Below are 23,322 nucleotides of genomic sequence, written 5' to 3' on the forward strand. Positions count from 1 at the left end.
TTTTAGGAAATGGTACAAGGAATTACTCTATTGCTTTATAAACCTAAGTCAATCTAGCTCCCTTTAAAACATCACATATTACAAATAAATCTGCTAAATGCTACAGTAATCAGCGTTTTACACTGCATGCTTAGAATTAGGCTTCATAAAAACTGTGACATGTAAATTAGCAACTTGATACAAATAGTTGCATTAATATACAAGCAAATGCAAAATGATTAATTTGCATTCTAATTGTGTTAGCATTACATACTATAAACAAATTAACAAAAAACATTTAAGAGTACCTTTTATTCTGAAATCCCTTCCATGTAGGTCCCAGGCCTTGTTTTTAAGTATTGGTTCACTGGTTAGAGTTTTATTGATTAGATCATGTCCTTCATATATGAACTATATTTCAGTGCATCTTCTGAGGTTTCTAATATTAGTTTAATAAAAAAGAAAAAATCATAAAACATTAGCAAAACAATATGAGAATCTTTTAGATTTTTGGATTATTTTCCTCAAAACCTTCTACAGTTTTTCATGCATATCTAAGCTAACAGCATTTAAAAAAAAAATCATCTTGTCTGTAGGGAGTCTTTCTAAGGCATTCAACTTAGTTTTCCTAGAAACAACAATTTTCCCATCCGACTCTTATTTCATTAGTTTATGTAACATTTAATGCAATTACATAATTACAATAACAGCTAGCATAAATCGGTTTGGAAACAAACACAACTGATTTTTGGCCAGCCCCCAACTCTGACTAGTGGGACCAGAAACCTAGAACTTACTGGAAGGAAGCCTAGTAGCTCTACTGAGGACACAGTGGACTTGGGTCAGTACATTCTGCAGAAGAAAAAGAGAGCTTTGATTAAATAAAAAACAAAACATATGTTTGACTTAACTATTTTCTCATTTAATTTCCATTAACTGCTAGAAAAGGTAATCAAGAATAGAAGACTAACATTTTAGCATTGCCACATCATTAAATGACACAGAGAAAGTTATAATAATGATATTCTTTACAATTTTTTAAAACAAAATTGTATCTGGAATATTTTGGCTTTGAAAAAAAGAGACTATAGGTCTGGGGGAGCAATATTAGATCTACCCTGTTGTTCCTTACTCAAATTTTCAAGCTGACCATAGACAAACCATAACATAGACAAATTTTGTTGACAAATTTTGTTTCATCCATTTTACCCTCCATATATCCTTTTTCAAGCATTCATTATCCGTATCACCCTTTCACTTACTACTTCTTTCAATGCCATATTAAATATTTTTAGCTTGCCAAATGCCCTTTATTTCTGACATCCAAAATTCTCAAATTCTCTCAAAATTCTTCCACATCAAAAGTTAGCTCTTCCCTATAGCAGTCCTTCAGATTCTGTTTTTGCTATGTTAATAGGTTAACAGTTAATAAGGTATACCAACATGAATATATCAATGTGGTTAATAACATGAATATCTAACATATGCCCATGAGTTACTGTGCCACCCTGCTGGGATAACACATGGGTTTTAATAGAAATCTTATGGAGATAATCTCTCACGCAAAAAGGTGTGATTAATGGTAGGGATTTTAATAGGTGTTATGGAAGACTTAGGAATTGGGAAAGAATTTTCAGTGACTGTACTTCTTAGCCCTCTTTAAACATTAATACTATGGTAACCACCTAATCACACTAATCATTAGGGCTGACTCTTAATTCCTTGCACCAAAGACACAACTATTTCTACCAAAGAAGGGCAAATTCAGAAGCTGCATCTAAAACTCCAAAACGCCCTTATTTTGTTTTGATCCAGAAAGTCAGTCTGTGTGTGTCTGTGTGTGTGTGTGTGTGTGTGTGTGTGTATTTTTGGCATACTTGTTAGAGTATATTTCCAATGGAAAAGGAGCATGCTATATATAATTTCTAGAGGACTACTGACCTCATTTTAGATCCAACCAAATAGAATAGCTGGAGCCACACCCTTATTAACAGGCACCTAGTCAACTGTAACCCACGAGCCTCTGGCACCATGTTTGCCCCAAAAGTTAGAGACAAAAATTGAAGCAAAAAATAACCCCCAAATGTAAAGCTCTCCACTCCTACGCAGCTTGGCTGAATCTCTTCTCTGCGCCCTTTCTTTCCCCCAAACTCCATAAATAGGGAGTGAGAAACCTTCTGTCTTGGGCCATGCCAGTTTATAGCAAGTACAGTTAAATCTTTATTATTTTGCAGTTAAAGTCTAGGTTAATAGACAGTAGTACTTATCTCATCACATTATCCAATAATTCACAACCGTTTCTGAAGCTTTCTGTTCTCTTCCTTTGGCTTTCAAGTTATGTGAGCTGCACTTTTGATACAAGAAAAAAATAAATAATAATTCCACAGATTCTGAGTGCGACAGTGGCACTTATACAAGTTTATACAATCATTACCTCTTTAAAGTGGAATTATTTTTAAATTCTTTTCAATTGTTCAATTTTTTCATAATATAATTTATTACAGCTCCTTGCATTATTAAAGTTTATTTTAAAAATATTTGTTATTTGCCCTTATCCATTAGAAAGTTATAATTTAACAAGCATGTTCAAAATATGCACGTATGTGTATGTACAGGATTTCTGGATCAAAATAAAATAAAAGTTTTTCCTAGTTCTAAATGAATTCCTGAATTTGCCCTGCTTTTTTCTGGGATGGTTTTGTGGTTTGTCTTCCATGCAAGGAATTAGGAGTCAGCCTTAATGATTAGGTGTCTACCAAAGTACGCTTCTGAACTATCTCCGTTTCTACAGTTTTGAAGCCTTAGAGAAAGATTATATGTTTCCTTCAGGGTAAGCCACTAAAGGGAATTATAAAACTGGCATTTTCTAAAGCCTCTTTCAAAATGTATTGACACTGAGGTTGATGGCCTGCATTACTAATGGTTTGTAAGCAAGATTTGCAAAGAGACCTGACTATATGCACAGTCCATTTTAGAAGACTATTTAAAGGCTTTGGGTTGTTAAAAGTGGAATATTTCTAAAAATACTTAATTAGAGAGTCTACCAATACAAAAAGGCAAGTTAAAGAGTCCCATTGATCCAGATTCCTGCCCCCTATCAGGATTGGCCTGTCTCTGATTGTTCGATTGCATAAATAGATGGATCCTTGGAAAATCAGAGAATATCAACCAGTGGGATAGTATGGTATGGAATTATGCCAATTAACTGAGGTGTTTCCATTTTTCTGTAACTATCATGAGTAATAATAAATTAACATCTCCCAGAAGGAGGCTATAAACTTAGAAAGAGGAGAGCTTTTTTTATGCACACACATACCCCATTAAAATAAATTGAATTTAAGATTTAACTTAAATAACATTTAGAATTTTTGTTCTCTGTGGTTGTTTTTTTCCCATATGGCTTTATCTGTTCCCAGTTTGGCAGAGGGAGGGTTTGGTGCAAGGGGTGTTGGGAGGACTGGAATGGAAATGACTTTGAGTAAAACAAAATTGGAATTAAGAAAAAGATGGCTCAAAGAACCAAAATCTTTGGGTTGTGAAGAAACAAACAAACAAACAAAACGATGATGTCCTTATAGACCTTTTTATTCGAGGAGAGAGAGGCAGAAAATAAACAATAGAAGTAATAGGAAAGTAAATTCAATTGAATATTTTATTTAAGATGGTAAGTGCTAAAAAAAAAAGTAGAACAAGGAAAATATTGGGGTGATTTGCAGTTTTAAATGCATTCTACAAAGGAAAGGGAAAAAACACGTGGCTCTAATTCTTGCAGGGGGTAGGGGGTTAGGAGACAGCTCTGGCAGAAGAGCCTTAAGAGATTTTTCGATGAGCTCTTGCTCTTAAATATACAAGGAGAGAAATCAGCATTCCTTGCCCTCCTCCTGCTTTCTTTTCACCCATCCAGCAAACGCTGGCAACCCTCTTAACCTCAGTTCTCTGAACAAACAATACTGAAATGGTGCAGGCGTATCAGTGAAGATCCACTGTTTGTATACTTATTTTTAAAACATATAGACACATACAAAGAAACCCTGTATCCAGCATCTTCTCACTGGGAGGCATTGTGCAGGCTATTTTCCCATACAGTACTGACACACATGTCCATTCTATGGATATTTCTCCTTGAAAACACAGGCTCTCTGTGTTACACATTTCTGTATCTTACTCAAGGATTATTTATTGACTGAATAAATGAATTCATTCATTCATTCATTCATTATTGAACATTGGATTTGGCCAAAACGAGGGTGGGAAACTTGTTCTATCATGTACCAAAGGAGGCAATGTCAATTTCCATTTAGAGCAAATGTATCAGTTTAGAGGTAATTTAAAAGTTATTTTTCATTCCCATAAATCTTAAACCAGGGACAACAGACTTTGGAAGAAAATGTTTCTCCTCCCCTTTGTACTAACTGCATGACTAGGTTCAAATGTATTATTTATCTTGTTTCATGAACACACAGCCTCTCCAGTTTTGCATGCCCTGCATGTGTGAATATGTGTGCGTGGGTATGTAGAAGAGTCTATATAGAGCTATTTTTAGATCCTTTGATAGTAAAATGGCCACTTTTATGGAGAAAAATTACTACAACGTCTTCAATTATAATTTAATCTTATAAAATAGAATGTTTTGAGAATCTGGTTCAATATGTAGAATACTATAATCTAGTATCTTTTCAACAATAAAAAGATCCTAGATGTTGGCAAATAATCTTATATTTTAACTTTATATTACTGTTAATAATAATAATAGCTAATATTTATGATCTTTGTGTACTATTTATGACCTTCAACCATTTATACATATTATTTCATTTAATTCTTAACAACAACAATAAAGTAGATATTATTAATATTCTTATTTTAAAAATGAGGAAATTGAGAGGTAGAAGGTTATCCATGATAATATGCTAGCGAATAAAAGAGCGGGGACCCCCATGCAAATCCTTGTTGCTCTAAATTCCGTACTTTAAACGTTGTTATACGTTGTTCCTACTTTAATAAATAGCCATGGAAATGCCAGATGTTTTATGGACCACCTGAGAGGGTTCTGAGATGCCTTTAAGACTTCAGGAGAAGTTGAAAGGGATTACTTAATCTGTATTACTGAATCTCAATTTTCTTTTGGCTAGAACTGACCGTACGAGAATAATTTTTTACTTCTGTTTCTTCTAGCCGTCAGAATAATGGCAACTTTGCTATTCAGTGAATGTCCGTGGGAACTAAAGAAAGTGAGATTTTTATTTTTTTAAGGGTCATTTCTTTTAAAGATTTCCTGAAGGAGGATTTGATGCTTTGGAAATGTTCAGATTTAAATTCTTTAATTTTTCTTCAATACCCTCATGTTGACTAATTCCTAATAACTAGTAATGCCATATAAAACGAACAATACTGTTCTACCTAGGCAGTTTTAGGGAACAAAAACACAGGCTCTTCTTTCGGAGTCAAAATAAAAGTGAAAAATACATGGAGTGTTTTCAACCTCTAAATCTAGTTTAGTTGATATTGTTTGAATGTACTCTAAAATATATCAAATGTGATAGCACATCTATGAAGTACTGCAAAAATGCAGCAGTTAATCTTGTCTGGGAAGATTCAAAGAAGCTAGAGGGTCCTGCCTTCAGGATCAGGGGAAGGGGCAGTGCACACAGAGGAGAGAACCATAGATGGCGGCCCTTGGCGGTGTGTCTTCGAATCTACCCACGCTTAGTTTCTTATTGCTCTGTCAGTCTAACCTTTACTTACTTGTTCTCTCCTATTGCTTCAGGACCGCCAGTGGTTAGTATACTATCCGAAAAGGAAACATTTAAAACTCCCAGCTGGGACAGAATTTTGTCGCCATTTCAGATTTACCAGGTAGCGTTATTATTGCTGTTGCTTTACATTGACTTTTTTTGTTGCTGTAGTCCTCGCCTGCTTTCCACAGTTCCACAGGGAACTGCAGGCTTTGGGGGAAGAGTGGGGAAGTCTATTCTAATCCTAATACAGCTGTATCTCAGAGATATTGAAAGTTCGGTTCCAGATTACTGCGGTAAAGAGAATACTGCAATAAAGTGAGTAACACACATTTTTTGGTTTCCCAGTGCCTATGAAAGTTATATCTACACTCTACTGTAGTCTAAAGAGTGTGCAATAGTATTATGCCTAAAAAATAATCACCATAACAAATATAATAATAATGACAAATTTTGAAATATTGCAAGAATTACCAAAATGTGACACAGAGACATGAACTGAGCAAATGTTGTTGGAAAAATGGCACCAATTTAGACTTGCTCTAAATTGAAGGTTGCAGCTTTGCCACAAACCTTCAATTCGTAAAATTTGTAAAAAATGCAATATTTGCAAAGGGCAACAAAGAGAAGCACCATCAAAGGGCGTCTGCCTATATCTTCTTTGCATTTCCATGTCCCCAGTTTGGCGAGCTAGATAGCATATTCCCAGATAACGATTACTGATCATTTGACTGTTCTCATGTAGTAGGCAAATCCATATGTGGATTTGTTAATCACTATCAAACTATTTGTATCAGCTTCCCAAATTAGAGAATGCAATCACTTACCTTCACAAACACACACAAGTGAATGAGTGGTTATATTGATATTATATTCAGTTGATTAATAGTCAAAATACAATCTGCTATAATCTATTACAATTCTTTCAGAGTTCCAGTCAAAAGTTGTTCTGTGAGAAACACCCATTTCTGTCCCACATCTACTTTAGTTTTATGTCAGTGACATGTGATATAGTATGTAGTTCCCATGAAACTGGATGTATCAACCTATATCTAGCTCACTGCCGAACTTCCCTGCATGTTCACTTGTCAAGAGTTAATTTAGTATCAGAGAATGATATCAAACGATATCTGATGACTCATGGACAGTGGAAGAAGGCAGTGACCAATGCAATTTAAGACAGAAAACATTCATCCGGGGGCCACGGATGCTCTGGGAATCACTGGGCCATCCCAGACAAAAGGTGTCTTCCCAAGACCCACTCATTATAACAGCAGCTGATTCAGTGCCTCTCCTGTTTCTGTTTCTCTGATTCTGGGTCATGTGTTTAACCATGATCACCCTTTCCTCTTCCTATCAGTCTGCCTCCCTGCCATTTTGATTACAACCCCACTCCATAGCCATTATCAAAATTTTATCCCTTAGTCCCAACGCACTTCTGATTTCATAGCTCAAAAGCTTAATAATCTTGTCAGAGTCTGTACCAGTATCTCCACTCTTTCTTAATTCTGGTGTCTTCCATTCTCCAGCCTCCCACTGGTTCCTACAAAGACTTCAACTAAGTCCCTTTGTATAATACTGCATACATATAAATAAAACCAAGAAATGTCCATCTCCCTCTTCAGATAGAATTACAAGATTTATTCATTAAGTATGTCTCTAAAGATACATTCATAAAATGGGAATTACATTCCTGATTCTGCAGATTGGACTTTCATGTTCATTGATGAATTCAACAAATAAATTTTGAGCACATACTCTGTGGCAATTATTTTAGATGAACATACATTAGACTTCAAAATAACTCATTTTTTTTTGGCAATAGGAAGCCCTAATCTTGAACACTGGATTTTGAAATAATCAGCTCCTATAGCTAATGTGAGATGTGAATATAAACAATGCCTACTGGAACAGCCAGCTCACTTAGATAATGTAAGATGTTAGTCATCTCTTAAACATTTAATATTGAAAAACTGAATTCTCTTGGCTAATGTTAGAGATTAGTCTTTTCTTGAATATTTGATATTGTCTGGCTAATGTTAGGCATTAGTAGTTTCTTAAATATTACCTGTGACTGATTTATCTGTCCTGTGCATGACTCTTTAGTTGCAACTAGCTACTCCCTGCAAGATCATTTAGAGAACACACAACAGCCAGCAACAGACAATATGCAGGTATTTAACCACACTGTCCTTCTATGTGTGTCGTTAATCCCTGCTCTTCTGTTTGCCTTGGGTTTTTGCACTGATTCCTTCCTCCCTGGTGCTGTTATTGCTGTCTGTATTGTTGTTTTGAAATTGAAAGATAATATACAAAGAACAAAGAGCAGAAAATACACTAACCGCGAGTGTGTAACGGTGACTGTTTTTACACCCATGTAACCACCCCTGAGATCAAAAACAGAGAACATGTCCAGCACCCACTTCCTAGGCTAATTTCCACACCCTGTTCCCATCCTCTGAGCTCTGCTTTATCCTTATTTTGTTATCCTTTGTGGACTTTTATGGCTCATAAACTTCAGCTTCCCTTCCTATCTTAACTTGGCTTTAAACATTCTCTTGGATTAATTTTACTTGCAGCTCCCTGTTACAGCTACCATGACCTCCCACTAGAGAAGGAAAACAAACAATTTGCTCTAAACATTTTGCAGGCAAATTTAACACTGGGCATAACTAAATATCTAAATCTAATATCATTTGCTTTTAAAGGTATTCCCACATAACTTGGGAATTCCTGTAAGTGAATGTGTCAGACACAGCTGGTCTTCTGACCACCACAATGCCATCGTGCATGTATTCTCAGAAAACAAAGAAAATCATTCAGATTCTCAAGACAGTTTCTGAGGCTCCGGTGGGTAGTGATTTCTCTTTGGACAATTGTAATGTAGAGCTCCGACTCATTCTCCATAAAGTTTTTAATTGGCCTTCACACTTTTATCATTTCAGACATAGAAATGTCAGCTTTCTTTCCAATTCGGTTTGGGTTTTATTTGGTCAATATTTTGTAATATACGGTACCTCCTTGTTTTGAGTATTGGTATGTGAAAAATAAGCTAACATACTGACATTTACTGCCTGCGTTTGGAAAAGACTTAATTAACTCATTAACTGGCATTTAAGGGAGCCAGGGTGCATTGGCTTGTAGGATTTTCCAAAAATGTATCCACTTTATTGGAAGTCTCATGTAAATAATACTTCTGTGTTTTTATAATTGTTATCAGTTTAATTATTCATTAGGAACTTATAGAACTATAGCAATTGAACTATCACATATCTTCAATCTGAACACATTGTCATGCAACTTTTAAAGTGACTTCAGAAAAGTTTTTATTTGCAAATATAATTCACATAACTAAAAACAATTTACATACAATAAAAATAAATTTTTATCACCTTGGCATATATAGAAAGTATTAGGCCTGAATGTTAAGGTGAATATATAAGTACTCAAGTGTAGTTTTGTAAAATGATATAACAATTATGAAATCTGTGTTATTTTAACCAATCTTAAAGAGGTAATTATGTAATCAATATCTTGTTTCTGGAACTATTGACTAACAAAATAGACCTAGATCATCTAGGTCAGACTAAATCAACTTGTTTCCTCTAATATAAATTGAACTTAAAGCCTATATTTAAAAGCAAAACCATACAGGAAAACTAAAATGCTTTTAGGAAATTAAGTAAAATTGATTAAAACATTAGTATTTGGTAATTACTTCTACCTGGGACCTGTCTTCTTGTTGACTGCCTTTTATTATTTTAAAAATATTATAGATGACCCAGATGATCTCTATATACCCCTTTCTCACAGCTAAGTGACTGAGAAAAAAAGTTCAACTTAAATCTAAACCTGTCCGCTACAGAGAATTTTTTAAAATGCAACATAATCCATGTTTGCTATGATTTTCCATTGTTAAGTGGATTTATTAAATTAAACTGCAGCCCCAGATAGCGAAAATATAACTGCATTCTATAGTTTCCACTGTGCCTCATCAACAAAGGTTGCTACAGTTAATGTACATAAGTTTTTCAAAATTATTTCTGGAAGTTCTGTCTTTATTTTTTTTTAACTTTTATGCCCATAAATCTTTGGTGAAGGATCTGAAATATCATGGGTCAGTTTCTTATGGTTTCTCTGTGTGAATTAATAATGCACATATGCAGTATGGATGGACAATGGCAAAGCACCTATCAAGGTTAATCAGCCAAAAGTACTGATCAGTCAATGCAGTACTAAGTACTTGATGCAAGAACTAAGTACCAGAGCTTGTCAATCCTGACTTAGCATAAGCATAACCTGGAAATTTTTTTTAAAAACGATGTTCAGGTTCCACTTCTGACCAACTAAATTAGAATATCTGCAAAGTAAGGGCCAGATGTTTGCACGTTTTAAAGGCTCCTTGGGTGACTGTAAAGTACAGCCAGGTTGGGAACTTGGCTTAAGTTAAGAACAAGAAATTTAAAATAAGCTACTTCTAATTTTGATATTACACTCTTCCGGTAAAATCAAATGAAAAACAGATGAAACACTTTACTGTAATGTACTATAGTAGTACATCACCTTGAAATGTTTAATTAAAAATGCATTAAATTTGTTTTCTAAAAGCCATACAATTTTAACTATACTGACAAACATCAATGCATACTGAATTTCTTTAAGGGTAGATACTGTCTCTCCATTGTGACAGATAGTACCTAGTATGTCTAGTTTTCTTAATTAAATAATCGTCAATTACCCCCATCTGGTTCTACAGAGTACCACAGGGACAATTTCAAAGATAAAAAAAAGGAAAGCACTTTCTTCAATTGCTTCTTTATTCAAAACCACAGACCTTCATCTTTCCCTCTATAATTTATATTTTCTTAATTTCAAAACCATAGATGGAATTATCAGGTTAAATAAGCATGGCCTTTGTGTTCACTATAAATTTATTCTCATTAATAGCACCTTTGAATGCCATTCATAGCAAATAATCCATATATTAATGTTATGCATGATTATCAAATAACATACAAAATGTAGCTGTTCGAAATTCTTAACTAAAGAAATAAAATAACTTGACTCTGGTGGGATTATTTTATTAGACGTTGGAAGGAATAAATAAAATAAAAGCTTGAAGACGTCAATCTTTTGGTTTATTCGTGAAACATTCATGGTAATCCATAATACTGTGTAATTCTTAAACTTTTCAAAAGCACAGGTTCTGTCTTACTCCTTTTTATAGCTTCCAACAGTGCCAGAAAAATAGCAGGCACTTAATAGATGATTGTTAATTTGCACTGAATTATTATAAAAATCCTAAATATAAACCATAATTTATATGTTAAGACTAGATTATGCATTTTTAGACATTTACAAATATATATTGTAGAAAATCCAAAATTTCATCACTGTACTTGTCTCATTGATCGCTGTTTGCTACATTACAAAAAAGAGTTCAAAATGTACTGGATTTATAACCAGTTAACTTTCCAAAGTCAAAGTGGTGTTTAAATTTATTCCCCTTTCTCATAAAATTCAAACACTGTGAAAAAATAATAAATTACTATAGGAATCTATGTTAACAACGCCGAATTGCCAAAATATGAAATATACTTAATTGCAATAACCAACTTGTAGGCTATCTCCAAGTTAGTATTCAAATTATACATATAGTTTTAAAATAACACTGATGGTTGTATTCATCTTATATTCTGGCATTGTTCTTAAATTCTCAAATGTATAACGTGAATGGGAATTATTGCTTCATTAGCTTCTTAAAACCTATAATGATGTTACAAAACAAGAGTATTTTAACTGAATTTATCTTTCAAAATTTCAATACAGTTAAGTCAATTGATACTGACATAGTCAAACAGCACAACATAGGGAATAAAATTCTGAATGCTATTAATAAGGTCAGAAGTTTTTACACATTCTCAATTCAATCTGGGTGAAAAGTGAAAAACACAGATATTTCTCTAGTACTTACTATATATAATGTAAACAGTCAGTTATATGCAACTGTTCTGATATTGAACTGAGATTTTCATTTCATCTGAAATGTTCTGGATTGTGTAAAATAGTACCGTGTGTTTTAGCTAACTTGAGAAGGCTGTGTGTCTACTTTGGCATTTCAGATAGCTTTATTTTTACATTCCTTGGTTGCAGAAAGCATTTGTTAACAGTTTAGATATTTTCCTGATCTTCAAAATCATAACCACAAAATCTTTAGTTGTAAAGTATGCCTAGCTGTGGCCCTTGAAATGGAGGAGGATGAGTTCCTAGTTAGTTAGTAGTGACTTCAAAAATATATATATATAAAGTTGGCTAATTTTTAAACTCATTGGGATGGGAAAGTTTTCGATTATTCTAATTATACTTACAATAATTTGCTTATTAATGCTGAAAAGAAGTGTGAGTGAACCCCTTAAAAATAAAGTGTAATCTACTAATTGTGAAACTTTCTGGGATTTCCAAGTAAGTAGGTTTAAATGAATTTACATATTACAAAATTTTTACTGTAAAAATGTATACATTAATAATTAAATCTCATACTGTAGTCATAGAAAACAGTTGATTACATGTTAGATTTCCGCAGAAGTACTGTTAGATGACTAAAACCAGCTTTTCCAAACTAGGAGTACTACAGTGTTGACTTTAATTGGAAATAAACTATGAGATAAATAACTCTCTCCTGTTAAGAAACCTGTAAATCGGTGGGATTTCCCATGATTCAGAGAGTGTGATGAACTCTTACTCACAGCACCCCTCCTCCTAAGATTCTACTTCACAGCAGAAGATAAAATTTTAGAGAAAGAGGAATCTGACCTATCAATGCTGGCCAAAAGTAATGTAAACTAGACTTTTAATAAAATTAGCAATCAGTTTTCCCCTTTGAAAGACTCACAAATGACTGTCAGAGAAAGATTAAATATTGTAAAATTTCAGATTTGGCCATCTATTTTGATTGGTAAAGCAGAAATATCTAGAAAATAGATCCTTAATATAAAAGAGTGGCAAAACCAATTTTTTATATCATCACTAATTTGGCAACTGAATTTAAGCAAAGCATGATAAAACAAGTCAGAAAGCTGGTAAATAGTATCATCAAGATGTGAACGTCGAAAATTTTCACATTTGTACATTATAGACGTTTTCTGGCAATACCTTTTTTTTTTTTTTTTTTACAAGTTGACTTGTAAAATCACAGAATAGTGGCATGGGCTTTCCAACAAATACTGTATTATTTAAAACCAATTTAAAGTTACTGTATTTGTAGTAAGTGCTATGAATCCTCACTTCTTTTAACACTTATGTTTCTGAGAATTCTGGAATTTCCTAAACCACAACATGTAGAAGGAGGTGCACTCCTGAGTGGGCTCGTTTTCTCAGCTTTGCTTTGTGGTTGTTTATGAGGTTCTTTCCGATATCTACTGTTTCTACAGGAGAGCCAAGAGTTCTTACTAAATGCAGCGGGGTATGGGAGGAAGATCAGGTACTGCAGCTGTGAAACCTCTGCTCAGGCATGCGTTTTGGCTTACACACGGCCGGGTTAAGGAAACACATTTCAGCGATTTGTGCATTCATAAGTCTTGGGTGTAAGGCATTTACCTCTGTGTCTAAAATGATCTTTGCACTGAGTAATCCCGTTTCGACGTGAGAGTAAGTCACTGGGTTATACTTATCTCTGGTTCACGTTGGCATGGAGCAGGCCCTAATTACCACCGAGACCCGTCTCGGGCAAGAAAAGTAATAAACAGTAACCACATCGCGTACACGTCGAGTGCCGGCGGGAGCAGAGCCCCCAGGAAGCCACAGGAAGCGTGCGCTTCCAGGGGGGAGTGCGGCGCGCGGAGGTCTGCATGCGCGCGGAGCTTGTTAACGGAGGGCGTGCCGGAGGCGTGGCGCGAGGTGTCCGGACGAGGAGCTCCGTGAGGCGGGCGGCAGTGGGCGGGCGGTGGGGGAGCGCGGACCGGGGAAGGCAGCACTGCGCCGCGAGCGTCTCCCGGCTCCCGCTCTCCGGGCTGCCGAGCCCGAGCCGCCGTGGGCGGGGCCTTCGGTGATTGGCGGGCGGGCGGGGAGGTCGGAAGTACTTTGTTTTTTATGCTAATGAGGGAGTGGGGCTTGTCCGTATTTACGTTGAGGCGGGAGCCGCCGCCCTTCATTCACCCACATGGTCCTTCGAGGTGCCGCCGTCCCAGCCGGACCTGCGCCTTCGCGCCACTTCGCGCCCTCGGGCGAGGCCGAGGGGGTGGGGACGACCCCCGCCGCGCCGCCACGGCTTGCGCCCCTCGCAAAGCCTCCTTGGCGGGGCGGGCCGGCCGGCTGGCCGCACCCCCGGCCTGGGGCCTCCGGTCGTAGTAAAGCGGAGGCGGGTGGGGAGGCGGGAGCGAGAGCCCGCGGCGGGCGAGGCGAAGATGGTGGCGGCTACTCCTCCTGGTGAGTCTGCCCGCCCCTCCGCCGAGTGAGGGAAACCTGTTGTGTGCGGCCCGGGTCCGGAGGGCGGCGGGCGGGTGGGGCGGAATGGCCCGGGGCAGCGTGGCGGCCGCGGCGTGGCCGGGGGCCGGGGCGGGTCTCGGGCCGTTGGCCGCCCCGGCGTGTGGCAACGACGACTCGCTGCCCCCTAGCTGGCACGCGGGCTGGCGGAGGGGCAGGGCCGGGCCGCGGACGGGAGGGTGGGAGGGGGTGGCGTGCGCGCGGCGGCCGCGCCCGGGACCCGCGCGGACCCTGCCTGGGCCGGCTGGGCGACCGGGTGGGCGCGCGGCGCACACAATGGCCCCTCGGGGAAGGGACACACGAGGCCTGCGCCCCCTCCAGGGCTCCGGGCGCACGCGGGACGCGGGGTCCCCGGGCAGGGAAAGTTTCTCTCGGGGGCGCGAGTTAAAGCGCCTCCAGAACAAAGCGGCGGCGGCAGCGGCACATGGGGCAGGCCGCGGGCCGGGAGGGGGCGCGCCCACGAGGTACCTGCGCGCCGGCGGGCGGCGCGGCGTGGCCGGGAGCCCGCGGGCCCCCAAACTTTGTGCGCGCCAGGGTGGGAGGATGGCGCGGGTTCTGGGGGCGGCGCGGCCTGGATGCCACCCCTACTCCGAGTGGGCTTTGTTAACCCGCGTGGGCAGACCACGGGCGGGGCTCGCAACTTCCCGGACCACGGCCGGCTGAGCAGGCCCGGGCCGGCCTTGGCGGCGGCGTGGAGCCGTCTTCGGTCGCCCGCTGGTTGGGAGCGCGGCGCGGGAGGGCCAGCCCGGCTCGGCGGGAGCGGCGGCGGCGCCGCCATGTTCCTGCGGGGCGGGCTGCGCGGGGGTGAGGGCGGGGGACATGGCGGCGACTGCGCGCCGCCGCCGATTGTTCCCGGCTTAGGCCTTGGGCCGCGTGCGGCGGGCACCGCAGTCGCGGAGCCCCCGCCCCTCTGGGCCGGGCTAGGGGGGGCTGGGGGACACAAAGGAGGGGCGGCGCGCCCGCGTCCCCGCCGCGCTCGGGCCTCGGCGCCGCCGGTCGCCGCGCGGCTGCCGCCGGGAAACGGGGTGGGGGGGTGCCGTGTCCGGCAGGCCCCGACTCTGACCCACCGCCCCCTGGCGGCCGCGCCGGGAATCGCAGGGCCGCGCGCCCCCTTGTGCGACATGTGCTGCCGGCCCGGGCTCCATGAGCGTGGCGGGCACTTTGCAGTCCCGGGTGCTCCTGCCCTCTTTTCTGTTCCTAAGCGGGACGAAGGCAGACTGGAACTGGAGAAAGCAGACTTGTTTCTGCAATATCACCAAGAGGAAAAATTAGCATAGTGCTATCTCGACCACATCAGTTGGGGAAACAACTCTTTATCCCGGCTTGCAGCCACGAGGTCTTGATTGGGGGAGGGGTGGTGAAGAATAGTCTCTTTGCTACTGCTTTTCCCTCTCAGTGGAGCTGTGCAGTAGAGTTAACAATTGCTGTTGATTACACTCGAGTATTTCCATAAGACGTGAATCTAATACATGTGAGTTTTTTCAACTTTATTCTTTTACACCTTTTCACCCATATATTGTTGGTCTTTTAAACCCCTCCAGTATTGCCTGACTACCTTAACCTCAGTTTTGCAAATGGATGTAGTTAATTGATATAAGGGGGGGGGGGAGGAATTTAAAATACGGATTTGGAGGGTGGTAGTAATTTTGAGCAAATGTTTGTCTTTTTTCCCCCATCCCTCCCCCGCCTTTCCAGCCATACACGTGGACCTAACTGCACCAAAAGCCTTTCTAAGGATATTTGCTAAGAAGGACGTTTGCCCGAGTGGGTAAGTGTATATTTTCATTTTATTTGTTAACTTTTTTAAAAACAGATTTCTCTTGACTTTAGTCTTTGATTTGAATAAATAAGATGGGATTGGGTTTTCAAAGGGTAAACTAGTTATTTTGTACTCTATGCTTTTTTTTTCTTTTCGTCTTTTTTTCCTTTTAGTTTGGATTAGCTAACGTGTAAGTTAGTAAAACTACAACGCAAATGCCATTATAAATCTTCGCAAACTGATGCACAGTTTACAAAATTCAGAACTGCTTTAAGTTAGGTGACAAAATAGATCTCATCTGGAGTAAGTTTTCAAGTCTTAAAATAATTTAACTGGGACATTTAAGTTCTACAACCAGCTGATACACTTGAAATGTAGTCTGAACGGTAATTTTATTAATCAGTTTACCAAGTAATTGCTAATTGGAAGCTGGAAGAAAAGAAAAAATGTTTTGCCACGTGGATGTGAAGATTTTCTCTAAAAGGTATATGAGTCAGATTGCCCTGGTGATACATATTAGGTCTCTTTTATATGCAGTCCGATTTTGATTTTTTTTTTTAAGTATGCCTTTGGGAATGGCAGAGAAAGAGCTACCGTGTTCATTTACAGTATTAGAATGATGGTTAATTATGATTGTCTTATGGAAAAAAAAACTTATAATTTTAAGGTCTAAATTTGCTTCTAAATGGAACTTGGAGGTTTGAGATAATTAAACTCGTTTTCTCTTCCCTATTAGGGTTTATGCTGAATTTTGTGTGTTTTGTAACTGTTAAGAGTTTGAGGTATTGTTTTGTCTAATTATTTATTTCAAATTTAGCAGGAATAAAGAGAACATCACCTTGTAAAACTGAAGATTGTGACCAGTCAGAATAATGTCAAAGTGCTTACAGTGCAGGTAGTGATATGTGCATCTACTGCAGTGAAGGCACTTGTAGCATTATGGTGACAGCTGCCTCGCTCGGGAAGCCAAGGTGGGCTTGAAAGCGCAGGGCCTGCTGGTGTTGAGTGCTTTTTGTTCTAAGGTGCATCTAGTGCAGATAGTGAAGTAGATTAGCATCTACTGCCCTAAGTGCTCCTTCTGGCATAAGAAGTTATGTATTCATCCAATAATCCAAGCCAAGGAAGTATATAGGTGTTATAATACTTTTTGTTTGCCGTCCTCTGTTAGTTTTGCATAGTTGCACTACAAGAAGAATGTAGTTGTGCAAATCTATGCAAAACTGATGGTGGCCTGCTATTTCCTTCAAGTGATATTTACTAATTTTGTGTACTTTTATTGTGTCGATGTAGAATCTGCCTGGTGTGTGTGATATGACAGCTTCTGTAGCACTAAAGTGCTTATAGTGCAGGTAGTGTTTAGTTATCTACTGCATTATGAGCACTTAAAGTACTGCTAGCTGTAGAACTCCAGCCTCGGCCTGTCGCCCAAACTGTCCAGTTACTGAACACTGTTCTATGGTTAGTTTTGCAGGTTTGCATCCAGCTGTGTGATATTCTGCTGTGCAAATCCATGCAAAACTGACTGTGGTAGTGAAAAGTCTGTAGAAAAGTAAGGGAAAATCAAACCCCTTTCTACACAGGTTGGGATCGGTTGCAATGCTGTGTTTCTGTATGGTATTGCACTTGTCCCGGCCTGTTGAGTTTGGTGGGGATTGTGACCAGAAGATTTTGAAAATTAAATATTACTGAAGATTCGACTTCCACTTTTAACTGTTCCAGAGATATAAAGTATTGGGGGGAAAGGTGGCTGTAATTATTTTGTCTGAAATTCATGTGTGTGTGCACGTGCACACACCCATGCAACCTTTTGTTCCTTGAAATCAAGTTTTGTCGTGTTTTTGAACTAAGCATTCTTCTGAGGTTGCATGTTGTATTTGATTTTTTTGTCAAATTAGATTTATCTGTTTATCAAGTATTCCATTACAACTGTGTCTGTAAAGGAAATTTACTTTAATAAATGGCATGATGATAATCTGTAAAGTGAAGATATGCCTTTTTGCTTTCTTTGGACCTGATATTCAGGACATTTTACTTAATCCAGAAGTCAATAAATTATATTGCTTTACAGTATTGAAGAATTTAAATTAGGTCAAAATGCCATTCTTTTAGAGCATTGTGTAAAGAAAGTTGTTGTTCTGTTATTTTTTAAGCATGAAATTTAGATTTGGGAGGGGAGATTCTCTTTTTGTTTCTAGTAAACAAATAACTATTTTACCAGTACTGGTGTTCTTGATGTTTAACTGTTAACTGGTTATATATGCATGTTTTCTTAGTAATTGTTAATGATGTATAAACTGTTGTTGATGCTTAGATTGTTCTTAGCTTTCTGGACCTTAAAGATAGGAGTTAAAGAGAAAACAAGATGTGCTAGTGCTAAATGGAGTGACAAGTATGTGTTTGTGCAGGTCTTAATGCCGTGAGTGCGAGTCTGAAATTGGTTTTTCTCTGAAGTCTGTAGTTCACATTTGTTTTCCCTACTTTCTTCAGAAAGCAGACTTTGGCAACGGTGACAGTTGACGAATGGAACCGAAGAAGAGGCAGCGAGAGTTGTAGCCGACATTTCTGCCTCCTCTTCCGTATGTCTTGTCTCTAGCCTGTGTTTCATATGTGTAGAAAAATGTGGGCTAACTGAAGAATTACCTGATTTTTAAATGATCAGTTGTTGAAATTGGACCCAAGCTGAATTTAGGAAGAAGGATGCTATCTTAGTAATGAAATAAATGAACATAACCTTACTTAATATACCACTTGATACATTTAGAAAACATCATTATGTGAAACCGAATAAAAGTCTAACCTCTAATATATCCCTTCTTTAAGAAATTTAAGGAGTTTAATTAAGGAGCCCTGAATAGAAAAAGGTAAGAATTTCACAGTTCTGAAGTTCATTAAAAGGTAAATTAACAGAATGAGAAAATACCAAGAATTGTGTAGTGGTTTACAAAATGGAGATCTAACTGTCCTTTAATTTGAGTTCTAAACCTTTTGAATTGAAGGGAACCTAAAAATTGTTTTGGTTGTTTAATGACAAACATTGCTTTAGACTGTGCTCTGAAAGTCCCATAGTGTTAGCATGGCTTACAGTAGTCTACAAAACAGTGCGCTATGCTGATGAGTGAAAAAAGTGATGGTTACATCTTGGGGGAGATACTCTGGGTTCTTGTTCAAAGTGGAAGTAAGGCTGCCAGGTGATTTCTTTAATGTGCTAAATTGTAATAACTTAATATTAGGTTGGCCCAAATGCATCTTTTATTTTTACTTAAAACCGAACCAACTTTTTGGCCAACCCAATAAAAGAATCATAAGGTTAAATGGCAACTCTTCCTAGATGCTGAACTTCTGTAGTACATATATTCAAAACTTAACTGGACTTTTAATAAATGTGAACATTTTCATGTGGGTGTTGGCAGTGGAGCTGAGGTTGTTATAGGGTTTAGTAGGAATTGCATTTGATTTGTTTTAAAATGTGTGGCAAATTTTGTGTTCTTCAGTCTAAAGATTTTCTTAGGCTTGACAACATAGTTTTCAAGTAACACTTGAGGAAAAGCCATATAAATAGAAAGGTTGACATTCAGCCATTTTGAGATACAAATAAGTGAATAAGTTGATTATAGCTGATAATTGCCTCATATGTAGCTGACCTGGGGAAAAACAGCTCCGACCATTTTTTTATAGTGTTTTTAACCTTGGCATTCCTTAATGACTTAATTTTTCAAGTTTGATAGCCTTAAGGCTATTTTCAGAAAAATAACCTCATAATCTTCTTTTGCGTGTTATTCATATTACAGTTCTCCAGTCTGTTTAAAAGGACGGCACTTACGGTTTTACAAATTATTCTTTTTCAAAGCTGCTTGCAAAGTAGTGGTGGTTTTACTAAAAACTTTCAGATCTTCGTTTTACAGGCAAACCTATCTAAGCAGAGCAAACCAGACTTGAGGGTTTTCCCTGTAGTTTGAAGAGCCCTACAGAATGATTCCTGACAAAATGCAACCTACAACTGCCTGGAGAACAATTCGGTGTCACATTAAAGTTTACTGTGTATTTAATGAAGTACTGTTCTGTTAGTAATTGACAACCTTGGGGTAGTTTGTCTAGCATCAGAATTAGGAGCCTCGAAGCTGAGCAGTAAAGGTAAGGAGAGCTCAGTATGTGAGGCCAGTTTTTGTCGTCCAGCTGGAAATAATACCTTGCCTACTTGAGACAGCGCATAAGTCTTTGCCTTAGAGGTTGTTAAGCTTTCATTTTGCTTAAAGTATGAATTGATGCTTTCTGTTTCGTTAAGTTAAATTCAGGATGTAATATTCTTACTGAGTTTTCAAGGGTAACGAAGATGGATATATCCCATGAATTTTAAGGCCATAGAAAAATTACTGAAGAAGGCTTAGTTTTCTTTTTCTAACTGAGCACAGATATAGCATTTGGAGACGCTTACATATTTGCAATTTAGTCATGCTATTTGAGTTGTTTTAGTGCTTTTAATGTAAATAAATAAAATCATGCATTTAAAACTACTTGTTAAATTGCCCAGAATGAGCATTTTGAAATAAAAATTTTAAGGTTATTCTTGGTTGTGGCAGTTTTTCTGGCGTTTTTTGTTACTGTAAAAGATCCAAACACCTTTGCTTATTAATTGAGGTAATTGGGAAAGTAGGAACAGATACCCAAGCAATTTACCTGTATTATCTTACCTAACTTTGATATCTGTCGCATCTGTATTTGTATCCTAATTTTATAGATAAGGAAATGAGATCAGCAAACTTTTATTTGCAAGGATATAAAACTGGCAAATGGGCTCTGAATTTAAACCCATGTCAATAATGTATAAAAAATATTATTCTTGACCTACTGTCTTGAATCTGACAAATACTCAAATCACTCTTGAACTGGATTTAATATGGAGATTGACTTAAATTCCTGTTACATTAACTTAAAATCTGATAAGAAGGACTCTGGTTACAAATTGTTTATCTTAAATTATAGATCATAGGCACTTAAAAACCAGCAAGTTGAGGTTTTATTAATCTAGTTAAGTGGAGCATCTCCATTTTGTCCTTACTGGGATATTGGTGCATATGTTGATAAAGTTTTCTTGTCTATTGATGCATTGACGTTTAAGCCAAGAGAAAACCAAAGTGTGTGAAAGGTATTAAAACAACTGCTTTTAGTAAATACCACAGTATTTATTGATAGTAGGATTGAATGTTTCTTAATGGGTCTGTAGTATATTTAAAAGTAATCTCCAAAAAACCCTCAACAATTTTGAGTGTTAAAAATCAGTAAATATTTTAAAAATAAGATACTAAGTTTTACTTATGGCCAGTAAAGTAACAATTCCAGTTTTGAGTACTTTAAAAATAAGTAAGTGCCAGCATAAATGCAGGTTTTGTCCTTAATAAGGTAAGTATTTAACATGGTATGGAGGTAAAGAACAAAAACTTGGAAGTTGGCAGCAAAATGACACCAAGTTAAAGTTCACTGTAGTATCCCCATTCTTTAACTGCATGATTAACACGTGTGTACACTTTAGTAGAAGAGAATGTGGAGCATGTACACATTTTACATGTCTGCTTTATAAGGAGTATATGTACTATGAAATTGTTAATGCTGACTTCAACTTCTGTAGACTGAAATTCCATTGGAAAACTTTAAAGGAATCATTCTTTGTTTAATTCAGATACAATGATCTATACCACTCTTCAACAGATTGAGGGAGCTGGGACTTCAGAACCTTGCAAGGGTAGATAAAAATTATCTGCATTTGGTCAAGTATGTGAACCCCTCCAGCCACTAGGTGGCCTTAGGCTAGGCATCAAGTTCAGTGAAAATCACTGCTGGAATTCTAGAGTGATCATACATTTCTAGGACAAGGTTCATAACCCCAGTTGGGCATTATAATTACCCAAAGATATTTTTCAAAATATAAAGTTCTGCAATTTTAGTCCAGATGCGTTAGATAGAATCTTTGGGGATTAAGTAGGGCTGGTTGCTAGGAGGACAAACATGAGAAAGCTGTTGATCTTGATGAATGTGTTTAAGAATGTAACCATTTCCCTAAATTGCCCAAAATGATGAGCCAGAGGAATGCAGAATGTCAAAGCAGCACCTTGGAATTTGGATGGAGGTAAGAGACTACGTAAGACTAGAAGATGGCCATTTTCACCATTTTATGTTTCGTATACTTTAATTCTATTAGTTTCATAGCTGACTACTTTGCTTGCCATGACACCTTTCAGCTAGCACCAACCTTAAGTTGGCCTGTGAATCAACAGGCTTTTCCTCTCCCAACTTGAAGTAGTAGTGTCTTTCTCCAATGATACTTTTTTGTTTTGGTAACAGCACCTAATACACCAGGTTGTGCTGGACTGGATTTCCTTGAGGATTGGCTGTCACCCTGTTCTTACAGGGTCGTTGTAAAGGCAAGTGATTTTCTAGCCCTCTTTTCCTCAAGAAAATTACCAAACTTGTACTTTCTCACATCTTTGATTTTTAGAATTCTTGAGTTTAAATAGGGTATAGTTTCTGCCTTGTGAACATTTCTGATGCCTGATTCTGCTCTTGACTGTATGTAGTCTTAGTCATAATATAATGGACTACTTTTTAAATGGGAAACTTGCTTGAGCCTCCAGCTCACCCCCTAATTGTCATTATACACTGGTTTATTCTGCCTCCCCTCGTCCCCACCTTTTACTCTCCAGGCGGACTTTTTCTTCGTGGACTTTGTACTTGGTCTTAACCTTATCTTGGAAAAATTTCTCCCCATATAACTGATTTAATCCTATTTGCTTCCAGTCTGCACAGTTGTCAAACTTGCTCTCCTCCTATGTTCTCTGTTCCCTTTCTCTGGGTCGTTTTTCTTAATAGACTACTGGTGGCATCATTAGGGGTCTTGTTAGAAATGCAGGATCTGAGGCCCTTCCCCAAACCAGAATCAGAATCTTCATTTTAAAAAAACATGCCTTCCTCCCCTCTAGGATGCTCCTCCATGAGGTCAAAGATTTGAAGACGTTTGCTCACTGATGCATATTCAGCACATAGAATGGTACCTAGCGCATAGAGGGTACCTGGTAAGTTCTGCATAAATGAGTGGAAGTTCATGTGGGTGAATGTGGCTGGTAGGCTCAGTGGACGCTCGTGGCAAACAGGAAAGACGGTGGTCTGCTAGTACATTTGGGACTTCAAAAAGGTGTAAAGTGTGTTACTGGCAGTCTACCAGATAACCTAGTTGAAGAGGGGAGGACTAGAGTAGTGTGAAAGGAGATGGCAAGTAAAAGATTCCCAGTATTTAGAAATCTGGCAAAAGATGGAAACCTTTCTTCTAAGTGAAGGGTCAGGAAAAGTGTCATGGTGCTCACGTGGGAAGTAGGTCTT

General features: G+C 38.5%; 1 long non-coding RNA gene across 1 annotated transcript; it reads left to right on the plus strand.

The window, feature by feature from the left end:
• The first annotated feature begins 14,059 nt into the window (after window positions 1-14,059).
• LOC132477626 (uncharacterized) lies at window positions 14,060-20,420 on the plus strand. The gene is made up of 3 exons (XR_009530299.1): window positions 14,060-14,138; window positions 15,891-15,963; window positions 18,442-20,420. It is a non-coding gene; the product is annotated as an uncharacterized LOC132477626 (long non-coding RNA).
• The last annotated feature ends 2,902 nt before the right edge of the window (window positions 20,421-23,322 follow it).

This window comes from Mesoplodon densirostris, chromosome 17 (assembly GCF_025265405.1).
Source record: "Mesoplodon densirostris isolate mMesDen1 chromosome 17, mMesDen1 primary haplotype, whole genome shotgun sequence".
Classification (NCBI taxonomy): domain Eukaryota; kingdom Metazoa; phylum Chordata; class Mammalia; order Artiodactyla; family Ziphiidae; genus Mesoplodon; species Mesoplodon densirostris.